Here is a 23,284-nt window from a genome sequence, read left to right as displayed (position 1 = left end):
CCAGAATTATAAATTACAGTGATTAAGTTTATGTAATCACCAAGTTACAGCCGGTATGTGGGGTATTGTGCACATTACTTGATAATCGTCACCATTGGGGCAACCATTGGGTGATATGACCATTATCACAGACACCATTGGACAGGTGGGCCAATGGGTCGAGTGGTAAAGTACTGTGGGTAGTTGGTTGATATCAGAAACATTGTAAAAGATCTTAACACTGTGAATTATAACAAATGTGTCATTTTCAGCAACTAGAATAATTCACTCAGTATTTCCCGCTGACAAAACTTTTTTTAAAAACGTGTTTCAGGTAATTACAGTAGATTGGAGTAAGGATTGGATCCGGCACTAAAAGACTTCAAGAAGTGGCTTATTTTATTAATTAATCAACTTAAGAAATATTGTTTTCATTAAAAGCTACCTTTGTAAAACTTGGAATTTATTCCATCCATTTAAATAAAATCCGGTGTTTCTAAACTCTGATATTTTTCCTAACTCACGGTCCTGATGAAATTTCCGCTGCAATGTTTTTCAAAATAATCATCGGTACCACTGGACTGCTCACGGCACCGATTCCGGCCAGATGGGGTCGGGGGCCGTGACAGCACTCCCTACTATTTAGACCCACCGTTTTCCTGTAATAACCTTAAGATGGACGACAGTAAAAACGATCACTATCTCTCGCCCGAATGCCCTCAACCATCGCTTTCAAACGACATAACCTCCGAAGAATTATGTCGACTCGAAGAAATAATTCTCCTAAAATTAAAAGAATTAGAGATTGAGATGAAAACAAGTTATTCATCACAAGACAACAATCAAGGAGAATTGTTGAGGTCACATTCAGATTCTACCAACATCGACAATACCGAAAGCACCTCTACCTCTTGTGAAAACATGAGCGATAGTCGTCCCTGTGTCGATTGTGCCATGAAGGACTCTCCATCGGTCCCCATCGATGCGCTCATAGACCTGAGCGATTCGACATATACCTTCTTTAACAAGAGCCCGTATAAGGGGAATAAAGGTTGGTTTCGCCCACCGGTATTAAATTTAGGTTTTACTCTTTCCGATAACCTCTTGCGTTCATATTTAAATCAAGAGCAATTAAGGTACCTTAGGCATTTCGGTGTTGTTCTCTCCAGTAAGGAACCGCCCGATCCGAATAAAAACCTTAAAATAAGACGCAACTTCATAAAACACTCTAGCCACGGGGCCGTGCCCAGGTCAACACGCCCCGTGCCCACCTCAAAATTGACCACGGGGTCGTGTCCAGGCCAACACGCCCCGTGCTCAGAATACGGACAAATAGTGTCAAAGTCTTGTCTGACCACGGGGCCGTGTCCAGCCGACACGGGGCTGTGGTCAGTGTGCTTTCGTTTTCTATAAAGTCAGCATGATTCCTGCACATTTGGAATCATTCCAAAGACCAAGATTTGCTGGGATCTTCACACATACCTTAAAAGGTATATTCTAAAGAAGGTTTCTCAACAATCATCTTGTCTTTGCCACTTTTTTCACTTACCTTCTTCTCCAAAACTCTTCAACCTCCATTAAAGCTTGAAAAATTCACAAGCTTTAATGAACTATTTGCAAGGTTTTCAACCAAGGAATCTTATTAAAAATAAGTTTTACAACACTGTTTTAAGTTATTTATGTTCAGAAATGTTTCAAAATGCAGAAAAATAATTTAAAGCAATGACATTCCTTGATTCAAAAACTTGCAGAAGTTTGACCACGGGGCCGTGCCCAGCGGGCACTGGGCCGTGGCCAGAGTGTCAGATTCATATCTTTGAAATTTTCGTTTTGTTTTCTTAGAATGTCGAGCCAAAACAGTGGAACATCTTCAGCTCACTCAAGAAACAATCGAAGGGGGAGAAGAACATTGATGGAAGACTCCTTGGTCAACTATGTGTATGCCTTGCGAGAAGCCATTGGTGAGATGACGTCCGTGGAAGAAGCCCTAACTGACCGTATTGATCATTTGACGGTGGGGTTAGAGGGTTGCCTTCGAGAAGTCAACCTTTTGCACCAAAGGTTGAATATCTTGCATCACCTCCCATGGTGCCAATCGTCACGCAAGGAGGATGGAATGTTATGCCGGAAATCATTATCCCTACCGGATGGAATGTCCTTCCGCCGGAAACTCATCTAGACGTATTAAACGGGGTTCCGGTAGCCGTTGCACCTCCCCCACAAGACATTGTGGAGAATGAGCCCGCCTTCTTTCTCCGAAGGGAGATTGAGGAATGGCTCAATGACATTGAAACGCCCACTTTTTCGACATCCGAAAATAACAAAATGACAAACTTTTTACCAAAAAGTTAAGAAAATTGGGCATGACCCGTTCGTACAATAATCGATTCCGTGCTTTTTAACAAACTTCATTCAAAATAGATACGAAGGTTGAAACCACACAAAATTCATTACAAGTATTTTTACCAAACTACCCAAAATAAGATTTAAAAGAAAAAATCCAAACTACTTACGAACATCCTAGAGTTAAGTTTAACATTACATCACAAAAATCATTTTGACCCTTTTACAAGAAGGCGACTTTAACCGGAAGCGCATATATGGATGATGTGGTGTGTTCGATCCGAGCTCGCCATCCTAAGCATGAGATTTACCTAATATCACAACAACGAAATTTGTCAATAAGTTTACATATTATATAATGCTAAATTCCATTTACTATAACATCCAACTTTCTAGTATTCATTCTTTAATATATGCCAACATCAATATGTAAACCTCTACAAATGGGTTAACATATTCTAAGACCTTCTTTCTTATCTTCCTTCTAAGCGGTCGATCCGTTTGGATACGGTTCGGCAAAATACCATTCTTTTACATTCTCATTTCATACTAAGTAACCCGTTCATAACGGACCATCATCATAAAATCTATTCTTGAACATTCTCATTCAAATCACAATTGACCCGTTCATCACGAATCAATGTGGAACCTTATTTTTGGCTACTCATTCAATTTGAAACATACCTTCAATAGTTCGACTAGAAACTAATGGGTTATAGGACTAACTGTCACGGCCCCCGACCCGGTTTGACCTGTTTCCGGAGCCGCGGGACAGAAACCCCGTGATATTTGTTTAATTGAGTTTCGCAGCGGAAAATTTTGAACATCAGGATCGTTGTAAAGCTAAATTTTTCCCGATTATTTTTATTTCACAATTCGGGATAAAACCCGATAATTTACAATACATAAGTTTAGTGATAAATTCTTATTTTAAAACATCTTTATTCATTTTATATTGAGCCACTATTTTAAGCTTGAAATGCTCCTCAGCACTTTTCCCGATTTACAGCAGATCACCTGAAACATGTTTGAAAAAGATTTTGTCAGCGGGGAAATACTGAGTGAATCATTCATTTTACTGAAAATGACACATTTGTTATAATTCACAGTATTAAGAGTTTTTACATATGTTTATTATCAACCAACATTTCAAGAATAGGTATTTGTCACAGACCAGCTCTGTGACTGTGGTCATATCACCATTGGCTAGCCCAATGAGTGACGTATATCACTTTCTTTTAGGCTCGCCCACCTAATGTGATTAAAACAATAATAATACTGTGCACAATACCCCACATACCGGCTGTAATTTGGTGATTACATAAACTTAATCACTGTAATTATAACTTTAAAAAAATTAGTTTGGAGTATTGTAAAACAATTGATAAAAAGAGAATGACTCACATTGCAGATTTAGTACTGACAGAATATGATTTTATCCCTGTTAACCTAATTTCACAATAATGCACACAAAACAGAGTTAGTGATCAATACAGCAGTTACGATAATTTCCCGAGATCAAATACTCGCAATGAATGACCAAGTGCAATACTTCAACTCATTTATCAAAATGACAAACGACAAAGTATAGTACTTTAACTCATTATCGAATTATCGACAACGACAAAGTACAATGCTTCAACTCATTTATCGGATTACCGACAAACGACAAAGCATAGCCCAATGTGGGCGGCACTTAGACATTCTTTGGGTATATTGATCCCGGAAACTGAATCGTAATAGCGATCGAGTAATTACCCTGTTCTGCGGCAGCGATTCGATATTAGTGTGTGTGTGAACGATTTCTATTATAACTCAGTGTATAATTCGAATTTTAACGTCGAATCTTCAGCAGAATTCAAGTGCCACTGCCCCCTATTTATACCTGGATTTTGCTCTCCCTAGCGCCACGCGAAAGAAATAGGTGCACCCGTCGCGTGGCGCGACGGGTCTAGTTTCTAGCCTAGGTTGTTTCGTGTCCAGTAGCTTTGCTGAGTAATTTCGAACGAATTAATTTCAATTCTACAGCAAATTTAGATGATAATCATCCACTAGGGTTTAACCCCCCTGAGTTTTAGGGGTCCTGATCCTGATTCCGATTGTTACGAAAATTTTAGGGTTAGTGCAGAATTACTTGGGTATCTCAATTAGGGTTTTCTTAATAGCTAATTACCATTCTAATTATTAATTTTAATGAGAGTTGTTACATCCTCCCCACCTTAGGAAAAATCTCGTCCTCGAGATTCACTGGAATAGATGAGGATACTTGCGCTTCATTTCTGACTCTAATTCCCAAGTGTATTCCGGTCCTCTCTTGGAATTCCATTTGACTTTTACCAACACAAGTCGCTTGTGTTTGAGGAATTTGACTTTCCGGTCTTCTATTTGTAAAGGTTTTTCTATGAATTTCAGTTTTTCATTCACCTCTATGTTTTGAAGAGGTACTACCAGAGATTCATCTGATAAACATTTCTTAAGGTTGGATACATGAAATACATCATGTACTTCAGCTAGTTCTTCTGGTAGTTGTAAGCGATAAGCAACTGGTCCAATTCGTTGAATTACTGGAAATGGTCCAACATATCGGGGACTCAGTTTTCCTTTCTTACCGAATCTTACAACACCTTTCCAAGGAGATACTTTTAGTAGTACTTTGTCTCCTATTTGGAATTCAAGTGGTTTGCGACGATTGTCGGCATAGCTCTTCTGGCGATCTCTGGCTGTTTTCAATCTTTCCTTGATTTGTGTTATCTTGTCTGTGGTTTCTTGCACGATTTCTGGACCTGATAATTGACTTTCTCCTATTTCTGCCCAACATACGGGTGTTCTGCACTTGCGTCCATATAGTGCCTCGAATGGAGCGGCTTCTATACTTGAATGATAACTATTATTATAGGAGAATTCAATTAATGGTAAATGGTTATCCCAATTACCTCCAAAGTCAATTACACATGCTCGGAGCATGTCTTCCAGAGTTTGGATTGTCCTTTCACTTTGTCCGTCAGTCTGTGGATGATATGCGGTACTTAGATTAAGTCGGGTTCCCATTGATTCTTGGAAACTTGTCCAAAATCGGGAGGTAAAACGACTATCTCTATCCGATACAATGGAGAGCGGGACTCCATGTAAGGATACTATCTCATCCACATACAGCTTGGCTAATCTTTCCATGCTAAAGGTTTCTTTTATTTGTAGAAAATGAGCGGATTTGGTTAATCGGTCCACGATTACCCAAATAGCATCATTACATTTTCTGGTTTTAGGCAACTTAGTAACAAAGTCCATTGTTATGAGTTCCCATTTCCATACCGGCATTTCTAATTGTTGCAGTAAGCCTGAGGGTTTCTGGTGTTCTGCTTTAACTTGTGAACAAGTTAAACACTTAGATACATATTCAGCTATGTCCTTTTTCATTCCTATCCACCAGAAATTTTTCCTTAAATCTTGGTACATCTTATTGTTTCCTGGGTGTACAGTATACCTAGATTTATGAGCTTCTTCTAAGATTTTCGATCTTAAATTTCCTTGTTTAGGTACCCAAATTCTGCTTTGGTGAAATTTCCAAATTCCATCATTTCCTTGTTCTAATTCTTTTAGGTAACCTTTCATTCCTTCGGCATCGTCCTTGATTGCCGTTTTCTGGATTTCTTTCACTTGTTCCCGTAAATCTACTTGTAGATTTATTCTAAGAGCACGAACTCGCCTTTGTTTTTCATGATACTTACGACTTAAGGCATCTGCTACTATGTTGGCTTTTCCTTCGTGATATTGAATATCACAGTCGTAATCACTCAAGACTTCCATCCATCTTCTTTGCCTCATGTTTAATTCTTTTTGTCCGAATATATACCTTAAACTCTTGTGGTCTGTATAAACAGTAAACTTACTTCCATACAGATAATGTCTCCAAATCTTAAGGGCAAAAACTATGGCTCCTAGTTCTAAATCATGAGTCGTATAGTTTTCTTCGTGCTTTTTCAATTGTCTAGAGGCATACGCAATTACCTTCTTGCGTTGCATCAACATACATCCGTATCCTAATTTTGAAGCATCACAGTATACTTCAAAATCTTCCGTTCCTTCTGGTAAGGCTAAGATTGGCGCATTGGTTAATTTCTGCTTTAAGATTCTAAAGGCTTCTTCTTGCTTTGGCCCCCATTCAAACTTAGTGGCTTTACAGGTTAGCTTAGTTAATGGTACAGCTATCTTGGAGAAATCCTTAATAAACCGTCTATAATAACCAGCTAATCCTATAAAACTTCTAATTTCCATTGCAGTTTGTGGAATCTTCCAGTTAGTAATGGCTTCGATCTTAGCAGGATCTACGTGAATACCTTCGTGATTCACCATGTGGCCTAAGAATTGTACTTCTTGTAACCAAAATTCACACTTTGAGAATTTAGCGTACAGCTTTTCTTTTCTTAACAAAGTTAAGAGTGCATGTAAATGCTGACAATGCTCGGCTTGACTTTTGGAATAAATAAGTATATCGTCAATAAACACGATCACAAATTTATCCAAATATGGTTTACAGATTCTGTTCATCATGTCCATGAATGCAGCTGGGGCATTGGTTAATCCGAAGGGCATGACTGTAAACTCATAATGACCATACCTAGTTCTGAAAGCAGTTTTAGGTATGTCTTCTTCTTGAACTTTCAATTGATGGTATCCAGATCTTAAGTCTATCTTAGAGAAATACCTAGCTCCTTGTAATTGATCAAAAAGATCATCAATCCTAGGTAATGGGTATCGATTCTTAATTGTAACTTTATTTAATTCTCTATAATCAATACACATTCTCATTGATCCATCTTTCTTTTTCACAAACAAAACTGGTGCACCCTAAGGGGATGAACTAGGTTGTATAAATCCTTTGCTTAGTAATTCATCTAATTGCTTTTTCAATTCTAGCATTTCGGTAGGAGCTAATCGATATGGCGCCTTGGCTATCGGTGTAGTTCCTGGGATTAGATGAATCCTAAATTCTACTTCTCTGTCTGGTGGTAACCCAGGTAAATCTTCCGGAAATACATCTGGGTATTCTAAGACTACAGGAATTTCCTTGAGTTCTTAGACTTTAGTACAAATGATTACTGAAATCATATATACTATTCCTTGGTTCCGTTCATAATTAGCAATTTTCATTACTGATATGAACTTCAATGGTTTCCGAGGTTTATCTCCTGAAATCTTAATTACCTCTCCAGTAGGTGCTTGAATTTCTATAGAATTTCTATCACATATGATTTGAGCATGGTTGGCTATTAACCAATCCATTCCTAACACAACATCAAACTCAGCTAATTTCATAGGCAATAGGTTTGCAACAAACTTATGACCTGAAAGTTCTATTTCTACTTTTTGCAAAACCTGATTAATTTCTATGAAATTCCCATCTGCAGTTTCGACTGTAAAGATCTGCCTAACTGTAGTTAATGGTAACTTAAGAGCTTGACAAAATGAAGTATTTATAAAACTTTGGTTCGCACCAGAGTCAAATAATACTTTTGCATAGACGTTGTGGACTAAAAACGTACCGGCGATCACATCCGGAATGAGTTCTGCTTCTTGAGTAGTCAGCTGAAATGCTCTAACATTCTTCTTAGTAGTTCCTTCAGCTACCTTGGGTTTGTTGTCTGCTGGGTTGATTAACTTAGGACACTCTGGTTTGATATGTCCAGCTTCTCCACAATTATAACAAATTATGGTTTTCTTTCTACAATTTTCTTCCCGATGTCCGGTTGTTTTGCAAAAATTGCAAATTCTATTACATTTTCCAAAATGTCTCTTTTTGCAAAATTTGCATAATGGCACATTTGAAGATTGCCCTGTTCCTCTTTTCTTGAAATTACTACTATTACCTACCCTAAATCCTTGGGTAATTTTCTGAGCCAATTCTTTCTTCCTATCTTCATCTCTTGTACGGATTAGTTCATCGGTTAAGGTATTAGCTAATTCCACTGCATCGTCAATAGTGCGAGGTCTCGCAGCTTTAACGATATTGCGAATTTCACTAATTAATCCCCAAATATATCGAGAAATGAGTACTGGTTCTGGCGAAGCCAGGTTAGGTACCACTCTCGCATATTCGAAGAATGTCGAAGTATAACCACGACAATCTACTCCGGTCATTCGATGATTTAGGAATTTATTTGCCATTTGTTCCTTTTCATATTCAGGACAGAATTTTCTTTCGACAAGATTCTTAAATTCTTCCCAAGTCATAGCATAAGCCTCTCGTCTTCCTTTTGCTTGTAGCACTGTGTTCCACCATTCTAGTGCTCCTTCCTTAAACAGATTTGAGGCATACATGACTTGATCTTCGTCAGCACATTTACTTATTGCAATTACTGCTTCGGTTTTCTCTAACCATCGCAGTGTTGCAGTTGCTCCTTCGTTGCCTGCAAATTCAGCGGGTTTACAAGCAAGAAATTCTTTGAAAGTGCAACCAGGTGTTGCAGCCTTTCGTTTCTTAGGGCGCTGCGTGTGCTGAGATTCATTGTCATGATTTATATGATCATTGCCCCCGTTTATACTATTACTGAAATTATCTTCGATAGTATGTTTGCTAGGTATGATATGTTGCGGATCGTTTGGATTTTTCATAGCAGCAACGAACATTGGAATTGCGTTGGCTATTCCTTGGGCAACCATATTTTCAATATCTTGTTTGGTCATATATTGATCTTCTGGGTGTTGCTCCGATTGATTAACTTCATTTACTGGTTCGTTATCGTTATTTGCCATCTGATGATAAGTTATTATGAATAATTAGCAATTAACAATTTATACAAATCATTAAACAAGTTATAACACATAAATCCAAAATTATCGATTTCTCGATTTCATATCAGTATAGTATGCATCAATACACACCGATATTTTACAACATTTTATTCGTTATGTTACAACTGGTTTCACTATTTACTTTTACTATTATACAAAGATAACCTTCCCATCCTCCTAGTTGTTATTCTAGAAACGTAATTCCCTCTCGTCATATTTCCAGGCAATCTGTCCCCCTATTTCCCTAATTCTATTCCCTGCATCCATCAACTCTTCACCGAAATGGCGAAGTTCAGCCAAATTCTCATTGCTCATCGGTGGATTGGGTAGGGGTTCTGGGTCGAACTGTGGAAGAAATGAGTAAGCGTTATTGACAATATTTTGAAATTGCCAATCGTTGGTCCACCATTCTTCCATTTCTATAGGTTGGTTATGGACTATTGGTTCAGTGATGGTTGGTGCAAAATTCATAGGAATTGGGTTTTCGATAGGATAAGTAAAAATACCCGGACTGGCAGGTTGCATAGTCTCACATTTTTCTAGTAAAATATCTATCTGATCCTGAAAAGTAACTCTTTTGGTTTGATTAGAACTTTCTCCAACTTCTACCTGGGTTGGGTTAGAACCTTGCCCTATTTCTATTTCTATTTCCTGAGAATACTGATCGAACTGCTCCTCCATTTGCCTAACCTCATTATTAGCTTCAGTTTCTTGTTCTTGTGGATTAGGGTTTTCCTGGATTACAATCGCTTTTCCTTTGTCTAAAGGTTTACTAGTTTTAGGGGTTTTTGTAACTGACTTTTTCTTACGTATACGGCTTCCCCATACATAATTTTTCTTTGGCCTCCTTTTTGGTTTGGTTACTGGTGGAGTAGGGAGTTTTACAGGTTGGTCCACATCAGCAAGATATCCCGTGAATTCATGAGAAACTTCTATGTTCACTGGGTACAAATTGAGGTTCTGAAAAGCTTCAGATACCTCGTTCATGCTGTGTAGCATATATGCAAAATGCATAAAATATCAAGTTAAAACTTTGGAACAAAGTTTAACAAATAACATGGAAGTTTTATTGCACACTATTTGTACAAAATACAGGAAAACACACTCAAATTTATTTCACTTTTATTTATTTACTTATTGGGAAGTACTGCTTGCAAATTTTAGGGCATCTTTAAAGATTTGCATGTTCTGCCACAGTGGCTAGCATATATAAATTTGCCCATTTTTCATCGAGTTTATCTTCCCAAGGGGATTTCTTAAGTAACTCCAAGGTTTCCTTTTTAATTTTCTTTTCTCTAATTTGCTCCTTACTTTTCTTAATAATCATACTCCTTTTTTCTAGGAGAAAGCGGATTTTCATAATTTGCTTTTTGCACAAATATTCCTTCCTCAGGAATCGTAGGGAGCTTTGAAATTTTAGTTTTAGACGAACTTCCTTTCTCGTAAATTGATCTATGTAATTTAAGATAGATATCTTGCAACTTTTGTTTACCCATACTGTAACTAACAAATAATCAGTTAAAAGCACATAATCACATAATCACATAATCACATAATAGTAATCAGGAAAAATTAAGTATCGGTTAAATACTTAATTAGCTTAACTCAGTGGCTCTGATACCACCTTGTTTCTGTCACGGCCCCCGACCCGGTTTGACCTGTTTCCGGAGCCGCGGGACAGAAACCCCGTGATATTTGTTTAATTGAGTTTCGCAGCGGAAAATTTTGAACATCAGGATCGTTGTAAAGCTAAATTTTTCCCGATTATTTTTATTTCACAATTCGGGATAAAACCCCGATAATTTACAATACATAAGTTTAGTGATAAATTCTTATTTTAAAACATCTTTATTCATTTTATATTGAGCCACTATTTTAAGCTTGAAATGCTCCTCAGCACTTTTCCTGATTTACAGCAGATCACCTGAAACATGTTTGAAAAAGATTTTGTCAGCGGGGAAATACTGAGTGAATCATTCATTTTACTGAAAATGACACATTTGTTATAATTCATAGTATTAAGAGTTTTTACATATGTTTATTATCAACCAACATTTCAAGAATAGGTATTTGTCACAGACCAGCTCTGTGACTGTGGTCATATCACCATTGGCTAGCCCAATGAGTGACGTATATCACTTTCTTTTAGGCTCGCCCACCTAATGTGATTAAAACAATAATAATACTGTGCACAATACCCCACATACCGGCTGTAATTTGGTGATTACATAAACTTAATCACTGTAATTATAACTTTAAAAAAATTAGTTTGGAGTATTGTAAAACAATTGATAAAAAGAGAATGACTCACATTGCAGATTTAGTACTGACAGAATATGATTTTATCCCTGTTAACCTAATTTCACAATAATGCACACAAAACAGAGTTAGTGATCAATACAGCAGTTACGATAATTTCCCGAGATCAAATACTCGCAATGAATGACCAAGTGCAATACTTCAACTCATTTATCAAAATGACAAACGACAAAGTATAGTACTTCAACTCATTATCGAATTATCGACAACGACAAAGTACAATGCTTCAACTCATTTATCGGATTACCGAAAAACGACAAAGCATAGCCCAATGTGGGCGGCACTTAGACATTCTTTGGGTATATTGATCCCGGAAACTGAATCGTAATAGCGATCGAGTAATTACCCTGTTCTGCGGCAGCGATTCGATATTAGTGTGTGTGTGAACGATTTCTATTATAACTCAGTGTATAATTCGAATTTTAACGTCGAATCTTCAGCAGAATTCAAGTGCCACTGCCCCTATTTATACCTGGATTTTGCTCTCCCTCACGCCACGCGAAAGAAATAGGTGCACCCGTCGCGTGGCGCGACGGGTCTAGTTTCTAGCCTAGGTTGTTTCGTGTCCAGTAGCTTTGCTGAGTAATTTTGAACGAATTAATTTCAATTCTACAGCAAATTTAGATGATAATCATCCACTAGGGTTTAACCCCCCTGAGTTTTAGGGGTCCTGATCCTGATTCCGATTGTTACGAAAATTTTAGGGTTAGTGCAGAATTACTTGGGTATCTCAATTAGGGTTTTCTTAATAGCTAATTACCATTCTAATTATTAATTTTAATGAGAGTTGTTACACTAACAACATACATGGATTTGTAATAATAATTTACTACTACCAACATTACATATGATTGTAACTAAATGAACTTACCTCGTTCTTGAGCTTTTTGTTGTGCACCGGAACTTCCTCCTTCTTCTTTCAATCCTACACATAAATCCATTCTTACTTAGATTATGGCATTCATTTACATAACTATCACATTCACATATAATTCACATTCCATAACACAATTCACAAGGTATCAACTTCACATTTTTCCACCTACAATACAAGACTTCCTAATTCATTCATATTTACAAAAACCAACTATTCAAGCATTTAATCGAACACTTGGTGTGCGTATAACATTTTAAGCACTATGTACATGTATTCAATGCACAATTTCACTAGTAGTCTTCACAACTCTTTTAATCAACTAAATACACATAACTCATTCATTCTACAACATAATAATCCATCAATATCCTATTACATATACATTCATCCATAGAAATTACTCAATTTATTTAACTTACAAAATCATCATCCTACTAGAACAAGTGGGTTTTCCCCCAAACCTTTAATACAATCAAATTCAAGCATAATACACCTTCTATATGATTATTCTAACTCATATACAAGTTCAATTTCATACTATTTCACGGATTGGTTAAAACTCACTTCATCAAAATGCATCAAAACATAAAATTTTAACTCACCTTATGTTCAAGACACTTGGATTATGGAGTAATTAAGCACATGCATTTGAATTGTGTCTAAAATCACCACTAATTGCTGAATTTTGAGTTCAATTGAAGGAGTAGGGTTTTTCTCCTCTTCCTTCCCTCTGGTCGCGATATACACACCCACCCAAATACTGGGTTTTTATTTTTCTTATGTTAATTATCTAATTTTACATATTCAACCCCCAAGTTACCTTTTGTTGTCATTTTGTACACTTTTTCAAGGTTTATGAACTTTCTTTCTATTTAAAAACTTAACTAATTATGTAAAACATTTAAACATCAAAATATTTTATCATGCAAATTATGGGGTGTTACAAGTCTACCCCCCTTAAAGGAGGTTTCGTCCCCGAAACCTTAATACGTACCAAATAGAGACGGGTAGTGCTTTCGCATTTCATCCTCCGATTCCCATGTTAGATCCGATCCTTTCCGATGTTGCCATTGAACTAGAACTTGTCGAATGGCCTTATTTCGAAGATGCGTTATTTTGGAATCCTTGATAGCCACCGGCCTTTCAACATAATTCATTTTCTCATCTAGTTCGATATCGTCAAGTGGCACATAAGCCATTTCATCCGCAACACATTTCCTTAATTGTGACATGTGAAAAGTGTTTTGGATTCCATCTAAAGCCGGAGGTAATTCCAACTGGTATGCCATCTTTCCAACACGAGCTATAACTTTAAATGGCCCAATGTACTGATGGCTCAACTTTCCCCGTTTACGGAACCGTATGATGCCCTTCCACGGCGAGACCTTTAAAAATACCCGATCCCCTTGTTGAAATTCAATGGACGCATTCTTTTGTCCGCGTAAAATTTTTGTCGGTCTTGCGCTGCCTTCAAACGAGCCCGTACTAGATCAATCTTTTCATTCGTTATCGCCACAACATCTTTAGGAGCGAGTTCTCGCTGTCCTATTTCTCCCCAGCACACAGGGGTTCTACACTTTCTACCGAACAACATTTCATATGGCGCCATTTGAATACTACTTTGATAATTGTTATTATATGCGAACTCTACCAACGGCAAATGGTCGTCCCAGTTTCCCCCAAAATCTATGACGCAAGACCTCAACATATCAACTAACGTTTGTATAGTTCTTTCTGACTGTCCATCCGTTTGTGGATGGTACGCAGTACTCAATCGCAATTTTGTGCCCACACTTTCATGAAATTTATGCTAAAATCGGGACGTGAATCTAGTGTCATGATCCGACACAATAGACACGGATACTCCATAACGAGCTATTATTTCATTCGTATAAATCTCCGCCAACTTTTCGGAAGAAATGGTTTCTCGTATGGGCAAAAAGTGAGCACTTTTCGTGAGTCGGTTGGCAATAACCCAAATAGCATCGTGGCCTCGTTCTGTTTTGGGGAGTTTTGTAACGAGATCCATGGTTATGTCTTCCCATTTCCAAAATGGTAATTCTAAAGGTTGTAATTTGCCATACGGTTTCTGGTGCTCCGCCTTCACTTGGGAACATGTCAAATACTTAGCAACATACTTAACGATATCACGTTTCATTCCGGGCCACCAATATCCCCTTTTTAAATCTTGATACATTTTTGTCGCTCCGGGGTGTATCGCATAACGAGATTTGTGAGCCTCCTCAAGTAACAGTGATTTCACTTCACATGACCAAGGTACCCAGATTCGGCCATACCTGGTCATGATACCGTCAGCATTCATTTCTAATTCATCAATAAATCCTTTCGCTCTTTCTTTCAACGTATCATTAGCATTTAGGGACTTTGTTTGGGCCTCTTTTAACAACTCCAAAAGTTTAGGAGTGACTGTCATTCTCATAGATTTAACTTGTATTGGTGGTGGATAATCCTTCCGACTTAATGCATTTGCTACAACATTGGCCTTCCCCGGGTGATAAAGGATTTCACAGTCATAATCCTTAGTTAGTTCCAACCACCTTCGCTGTCTCATATTCAAGTCTTTTTGTTCAAAGAAATACTTGATACTTTTGTGGTCTGAGTATATCGTGCATTTCGTTCCATACAGATAATGTCGCCACAGTTTCAACACGAATACCACTGCGGCCAATTCCAGATCGTGCATTGGGTAGTTGCTTTCGTGTGGTTTAAGCTGCCTTGAGGCATAGGCTATCACCTTACCTCGTTGCATTAAAACACCTCCCAACCCCTTATGTGAAGCATCGGTGTATGCAACCAACTCTTCCGATCCCTCGGGTAAGGTTAACACTGGTGCACTAGACAGCCTACTCTTTAACGTTTGAAATGCTTTCTCTTGTTCAGGCCCCCTTACAAATTTCTCATTCTTCTTTGTCAGTTTGGTCAAGGGTAAAGCTATTCTGGAAAAATCCTTTATAAACCTTCGGTAATACCCAGCCAAACCCAGAAAACTTCTTACTTCACTCGGGTTCTTTGGAGGAACCCAGTTCATAACGGCCTACACTTTAGTTGGATCCACCAAGATACCATCCATATTGATGACATGGCCAAGAAATTGTATTTCTCTAAGCCAGAAAACACATTTTGAAAACTTTGCGTAAAGCTTTTCCCTCCGAAGAGTTTCTAATACTTCACTTAAATGATTCGCATGTTCGGCTCTACTACGGGAGTAAACCTGGATATTGTCTATGAATACTATTACAGACTCATCCAACATGGGCCGGCATACTCTATTCAGAAGATCCATGAATGCGGCCGGTGCATTAGTTAATCCGAATGACATTACTAAAAACTCGTAATGTCCATGTCGGGTTCTAAACGCGGTTTTCGCAACATCCTCATCTCTTACCCGTAGTTGGTGATATCCTGAGCGCAAATTAATTTTCGAAAACCAGTTCGCCCCTTGCAATTGATCAAAAAGATCATCTATTCGCGGTAGGGGATATCGATTCTTCACCGTCGACTTATTTAACTCTTGATAGTCGATGCACATGCGCATCGAACCATCTTTCTTTTTCACAAAAAGCACCGGGGCTCCCCAAGGTTGTTGGTGCACTACATCTGCTGATTACGTCTTGTATCGAGTCATAGTCTTAGGTTGTTAGATCTGGGCACGAAATACGAGAAATTGAGAGTTTGTATAGAATTAGGCATGTTGGATCGCTCATATGGCCCATTTGATTTTAGGGTCGCTCGAACGAGCATGTCTGGATCGCTCGTTCGGACATGTCTGGTCCACTTGAATGTCATAGTCTGGACCGCTCATATGTCCAAGTCTTGAATCGCTCGAGTGACAACTATCTGGACCGCTTATTGGGCCTGTCCAATAAGCGATCCCAGAACTCATAAATAGTCCATGAGCGATCTCAGTTGTAACGTTTGCTAAATCTCGTACCGAAGTGCTGCCGGATCGAGAACTGAATGTAATTGCTGTCAAATCAATAAAGAAAGAGTTTAAAGTGAATTGCAAGCTATTCCTACGTTGATTACTTGTTTTCCGCACCTGTAATTGACGAAAACGCCTCTGATCGACTCATTCGGGTCGCGATACGATCCTACAATTGGTATCAGAGCTTCAGGAGGAGGAGTTCTGCAGAGAATAGCTGAGTTTCTTCATTATTTCTATCTTCTACACATTCTTTTCAGATTCAAACACCTCCAACGGTCGAAAATTGTTGAAAATCTCAGGGATTGTGCGCATCTACATAGAGACAAACCCTTGAAAGTTTGGTGACAAAATTCGAAGGAAAAGTATGTCAAAATGATGTTCGAATTGTGTCCGCTTTTCTGAACATTACTGGACCGCTCGAAATTTCACAGTTGTGGATCGCTTTTTCGGATGGTTGTGGATCGCTTATTCGGTCGGGTGACCTGGTTCGCTCCAAATTAACTCAGTCGGTTCGCTCTTGTGTCAATTGTTTGGACCGCTCGTTCGAACAATGATTGGAACCGCTCGAACAGACAAGTGGTTGGACCGCTTATTTGGCATATTATTGGTTCGCTTATTTGGACCCATCCGGTTCGCTCATCTGATTCTATTGGATCGCTTTTGTGACAATTTGAACATTTAGTCCGCTTTTGTATACAGTTGACATCCCCAGTTCGCTTTTAAGGCTGTTTGCAATATTTTTCGAAAATTGAAAATGGACGAAGATTTTTATAATGCATTTGCTACTCCAAGTACCCCAATCACCGCTATTCAAACCACAATGTTAGAAAACGAAACAGGGACGATGCAAAAACCTCCCAAACTAATGAACATCGAAGAATATAAGGGTTGGGAAGGTCGGTTTGAAAATTGGGTGCAAGCGAATTATCTTGATGCTTGGGAATGCGTAGAAACAAAGTATGTTCGACCATTGAACGATGATGAAGAACCCGTTCCGATCAAAGATCTTACTGCTGATGCTCGGAAAAAGTACAAAGATGAAAAAATGATGCTTAGTCTTCTTCAACAGGCAGTCAAAGAAGATATCATGGTTCTTCTACAGCATAATGGAACTTCGTACTCGATTTGGAAAGCATTACGTTCGAAGTTTAGAGGAAGTGAGGAAATGGTCAAGAGCAAGAAATCACTTTTGAAGAAAGAGTTTGATTTATTCCGAGGGTTGAAGAATGAGAGTACGAGAGAGATTATTGAACGATATTGTAATTTGCTTGCAAATATGAAAAGATTAAGTATTGAGAAGAGTAATGAGGAGTTGATTGAAAAACTTGCTGATGCGTTGCCATATGAGAGTTGGGGCACTTACTTGATGATGCTTAGAAACAAGAAAGGGTTTAGCAATCTGACGCTCAGTAAGTTCATCGAAAAGATCGAAGCTCAAGAAATGGAACAACGGAAAGTGATTAGAATGAAAGATTTCGATGGTGAACAAGACATCGGGTTATATTATAAAGCAAGGGTAAATGAGAAATCATCAAATTTATCTCCCAAGATTGTGACCGGTATGAGTGCCAAAAGTTTATCTGAAAGTCCATCATCTGGATCAAGCAGCAAAACCAGCTTTACTTCATTTTCATCATTTGATCCAAACATCTCAACAACTAAAAATGGGAAAAGATTACAGTGCAACATTGTATTGAATCTTGAGAATGATCAAGATTATTCTGAAGAAATTGCCAAAAACCAAATGTCTTTGTTAGGAATGGTTTTGGAATCTTACACTTGTTTTGTTGCAGGTCGTATTGGAAATCCGATGTTAACAAAAGAAGATTACGACCAGATAGATGCAGAAGAGATGGAGCTGATGGATATAAAGTGGTGTCTGGCTAGTGTTTTACGGAGAGCTGAGAAGTTTAAACAAATCACGGGGAGAGATGATCTTCGTGATGCGAATGTTTCTACTTTAGGTTTTGACAAATCTAAAGTCACTTGTTTTCGGTGCAGGGAAAAAGGACACTTCAAGAGGGAGTGCACAAACCGAGAAGCAAGTGGAGCTCAAAATCCGTTTAACAACAACAACGATTACTATCGCAAAGCCATCTATCACCAAGTTGGTCAATCATCTCATCAACAAAAATATCAAGCTCAGACTGCACATGGAAGAGATGTGATTGAAGATACCGGAAAAAGAGCATGTGTAGTTAATCCAAATCAAAAACAGTCGTTTAACTGGGATAATTACATTCCAGAAAATGGAAAATCTTGTTTGATTGATCAAGAAGATGAAAAGTTAGCAGAAGGTTTTAGCTGGGCAAATTTTACTTGGGATGATTACATTCCTGATCAAACCACAGCTTACACTGCATTTACAGCAAAGATTGTAGATGATAGTGATGATGATACAGAGTATTGGGCGAGAAAATACAGAGAAGATATGAAGTTGCTTGCTGAGAGTGATAGCGAAGACGAAAAAGTCAAGAAGGAGAAGAAAAAGAAAAAGATCAAGACGCCGGTGAGTAGTGATGATGAAGAAGTGCCGGTGGTGAAAAGGCAAACTGTGAAAGAAGTGCCTAAGTTCAAGGTTGAAGAAGGTGTTGAGGCGAAAAAGGTTCCGGTAAAGTGTGAAAACTGTGAGATTGTGAAAAAGCAGAACAGCACGTTGATTTACAACTTAAACAGTCTGAAGGAGTCATATGATGTGCTGAACAAGACAATGAATCAATACAATCAAACGAGTGAAGAACAAGCAGTTGCTATGAAGACTCTTCAGGGGGCGTTTATGACAAAACAAAAAGTTGTAAACAATTATATTGAAAAGTGTGCTGCTTTAGAACAAAAGCTTGAGCTGCAAAGAATTGAAACTGAAAGAGTTAATCGTTTATTAAAAAGTTACTCATGTACTTCCTATGTGATTGACAGGATTTATCCGACTGTTGAGAGCATGAAGGCATGGGAAGAGGATGATGTAACTGAAGAGAATGCAGCTGGAGTTGATGCTGGTGAAAAGATTGCTGACAAGAAGAAGAGTGATCAGAAAAAGGACACTGAAAAGGCTTCATCTGGTAAGAAGAAAGGTGTCAGTTACAATAAGTGTCCACCCCCACTGGAAAATGGATATTTGCCTAGATATCCAAACGATGAAAGAATCAAAAAGGCCACAAATTTACAGTGGGAGTCAGAGTCGTCAGTCAATCTGCCAGAAAGTATTGATGTTGTGTTTACATCATCTGACACTGATCAATAGTCTCAATTGATGAAGAAAGTCGTGGATCATGTGTTAGATAGTGATGATAGTGAAGAGTCAAAGTCGGAGTCCGCGTCAGAGTCAAAATCTGAGTCAAAAACTCCGGTGCAAACAGAAAAATAGGGAAAATTAGTTTATGATAGAAAGTTTTTGTTGTCAAAATCTAATTTGGATGATGGATTGTTTAAAGTGGCTTACACTTTGAATGATTCTGACAAATTATATTCTGATGATGAATTTCCAATAAGAGGTGTTAAAACTGAATTATTAAACAAGGTTTTCTTACTTACAGAAATTAATATTTCTGAAATAAAAGGCTTGTGTCTTAATGAAAAACCTAAACCTTACACCTCAAGAATTCAACAAAGATTAAACAAGAAAAAGAATTACGGTTCTGGTTCTGGTTTCCAAAAGAAATCAAATCATAACGGTAATTTCAAAAAGAAAGGTCTTGGTTTTACTCCTACAGAAAAGCAGAAAAATGAAAAATATGTTCGTGATTTTAAATCCAAAATGTCATTTGTTTCAGGTACATCAACCGATGAAGAAGAAAAGACAAGTTTCTGGAGGGAAACAAACAGTGAATTTCTGAAAAAGAGACAAGCTGAGTTGAAGAAGGTAGCTGAACAAAAGAAGGACTCAAGAACCTGTTTCAAGTGCAACAACGTTGGACATATCGCCAAAGATTGTTCTCAGGCGATACAATCAAAACAGGGAGTTTTTCGCAAAATCTCAGAAAAGGTGTTTGCGTTCGAATCACCACTGGATAGAACTAAATTGTTTAAAAATTCTATTTTTGAAGAGGGTGAGAGTTCGAACAAGTTTTACAAAAAGAATGTAAAATCTGATAAACAAAAATGGGTTGTGAAGAAGGGTGGTGAAAGCTCTAGCGATGATTCTGATAGATTGAAATCAGAAGAGCTATCTTCGGGCGATGAAACTGATTCCACAAAATCAGTTGAGCCACAAGTTGTTTCAAAATGTGAAGCTGATGTAAAAATTGAAAAATCAGTTCCGATTGTTAATGATGAGGATTTTCCATTACTTCGGGCTGAGAATTATAAAAAGAAAATTGGTAAAGTTGAAATTTCTAACCAATTTTATCATGATGAACAGGAATTTGATGCTGAGAAGGTCTTTAACTCCAAAGTAAAAAATATCTTTGGAAAAATGATTGATCGAAAAGTTAACGGAGTTAAAGAATTTTATGAGAAGAAGACAAAGGAAGAAAAGGTTGAACCATCCCTGGTTTGTGACTGGGATGGTACATATTATGAACAGTAAGTCTCAGGACTTGCCGGAGCTCCCAAGTTGGTAAGCGTGGAGCATGAATCGGCGTCTTTCTCAAAATTCTATTCGGTAATGTCAATTATGCAAACGGTAAAGAGGTTTGTTTATGTTTGTTGATGTTTTACAATTGGTACAGAGGTTTCTGAACTGAAAATGGTAAATCAAGGACATTAAGTTGTACTTGTATTTTCCTACATTGGTCGATAGACAAGATGATGAACCACACTTGGTAAAACCTACAATTGGTAAAATCAAACAAACTTATTTTCTGGAAAAACCATTGTGATTAAAACAAACTTAAGTGTTTTGAAATCTAAATGGGAAAATAGTTTGTTGATAGGGGGAGTTCTGATTGTTTATGCCTAGTGAATGGCGATTTGAGGTGATTTGATATCAGTTGTCATTTTCTGTACAGTTTGTGTTCAATTTTCATTAGATGTATTTGAATTTTAGGGGGAGTAAGAATTTTTAGAAAATCCAAAAACATCAGAAAATTTGAAAAAGTCAAAAACATGATAAAATCAAAAATGAGTTTTTGTTGCATAAAAGAGGAAATGATAGTACATCAGTGGTCTATCACAACATGCTAAAGATATGAAATGTTTAAATGTGATCAACATTCTTACTGTGGATGTGTCAGTAGATTTTCGTACACTTAGTAAATTGAAACGAGATATAAACCTAAATCAAACTTGCTTAATTTGTGGGTAACTATTCTTGGATATATGGGTAACCCCCGAAATCTTGTTTGAAAGGTCCCGTATTCTGAGATACTAGGTCTTTATACTCAGTGATATCTGGGGTATTATCCCGGGACTTTTGCTGTATGGAAGTACTGACCTAGTCCCCGGATAATACTTTCTGCAAATGCTTGAAAAAGCGCTGCCCTCAGCAATCTGATTAAACAATAAAATTGATAGTCATTGCTGTTGTAAAAAAAGATCCTCTAAAGGGGACCCACCAAAAGTCGAAGCCGTCATCTCTCTGCGTATATGGAAGTATCGACCTGAGCTCTCACGGCCCTCGCACATAACCCCTTTACAGATATCATCTGTGGTATACTCACCTGTAAGACTGAATATTTGGGATCTGGATACAGGAGTATATTCAAGTGGAGTGATACACAATTAAGTTTAAGTCTCTAAAACATTAATATCGTATCTCGAATCAATTGAAATCTGTGTGAAAATTTAAGTGGACAAACATACTGATAATCTAGGTAAATTGTTTAGAACTGAGAATGTTTAAAGCTTAACGGTGTTAGTGATTTGTCTCAAATCTGATATGATCCTCTTGCACGAGCTCACAAAAATATTGTCTGTAAATAGTTTATTTCTGCAGTTTATTTTTTTTTTCAGAAAAATACAAAAAGATTTTCAGTGTGTTTTAGCATAAATTTTTGAATAAGTCAAAAAGATTTTCGACAACTGATGTTGAATAGCTGATTTTCAAAATTCCGAGTGCTAAACATGATGAGCGATATTTGAGGGGGAGTGTTTGTGTGAAATTAAATGTTTTCATAATCTAACCTTTCAAGTGGTTCATCAAAATCTGTGTTTGTTTTGAAGGAGAGTCTGATTTGGTGCAGAGTTTTATGTTTGAAATATATGTGAAAGGAATTTACTTTGAGGTAGAGCTTATGCAGGATAAGATGAGAAGCTGTTAGACGAAAAGCCAGACAATGATCCTGAAGATGTTACTGAAGAACAAAGGAATACCAGTAAATCGAGAGGGGGAGTCTGAAGATAGAGAGAGAGAAGCCCAAAGACTGATCAAGACTGAAGATGTGAAGACACAGCATTGTTGTGACTCGATAGTTGACTCCATCAACATCTGAGGGGGAGTCTGTTGGTGCACTACATCTGCTGATTACGTCTTGTATCGAGTCATAGTCTTAGGTTGTTAGATCTGGGCACGAAATACGAGAAATTGAGAGTTTGTATAGAATTAGGCATGTTGGATCGCTCATATGGCCCATTTGATTTTAGGGTCGCTCGAACGAGCATGTCTGGATCGCTCGTTCGGACATGTCTGGTCCGCTTGAATGTCATAGTCTGGACCGCTCATATGTCCAAGTCTTGAATCGCTCGAGTGACAACTATCTGGACCGCTTATTGGGCCTGTCCAATAAGCGATCCCAGAACTCTATAAATAGTCCATGAGCGATCTCAGTTGTAACGTTTGCTAAATCTCGTACCGAAGTGCTGCCGGATCGAGAACTGAATGTAATTGCTGTCAAATCAATAAAGAAAGAGTTTAAAGTGAATTGCAAGCTATTCCTACGTTGATTACTTGTTTTCCGCACCTGTAATTGACGAAAACGCCTCTGATCGACTCATTCGGGTCGCGATACGATCCTACAAAGGTGACACACTCGAGCGTATGAAGCCCTTATCAAGCAATTCTTGTATCTATGTCATTAGCTCTCGCATTTCAGCGGGAACTAATCTATAGGGAGCTTTGGCAACTGGTTTGGCGCTCGGGTTTAGTTCGATTTGGA

At 37.9% G+C, this 23,284-nt stretch overlaps 1 long non-coding RNA gene across 1 annotated transcript; it reads right to left on the bottom strand.

Moving 5' to 3' along the window:
• Positions 1-2,517: 2,517 nt before the first annotated feature.
• LOC110864181 lies at positions 2,518-13,009 on the bottom strand. The gene is made up of 3 exons (XR_002549702.2): positions 12,910-13,009; positions 12,302-12,355; positions 2,518-2,633 (listed from the first exon to the last, which is right to left on the bottom strand). It is a non-coding gene; the product is annotated as an uncharacterized LOC110864181 (long non-coding RNA).
• Between the last annotated feature and the right edge of the window lie 10,275 nt (positions 13,010-23,284).

The sequence above is a fragment of the Helianthus annuus genome, chromosome 13, assembly GCF_002127325.2.
Source record: "Helianthus annuus cultivar XRQ/B chromosome 13, HanXRQr2.0-SUNRISE, whole genome shotgun sequence".
NCBI classification, from domain to species: domain Eukaryota; kingdom Viridiplantae; phylum Streptophyta; class Magnoliopsida; order Asterales; family Asteraceae; genus Helianthus; species Helianthus annuus.
Note: the sequence above shows the minus strand (reverse complement) of the source record. Positions and strands in the feature narration are given on the sequence as shown.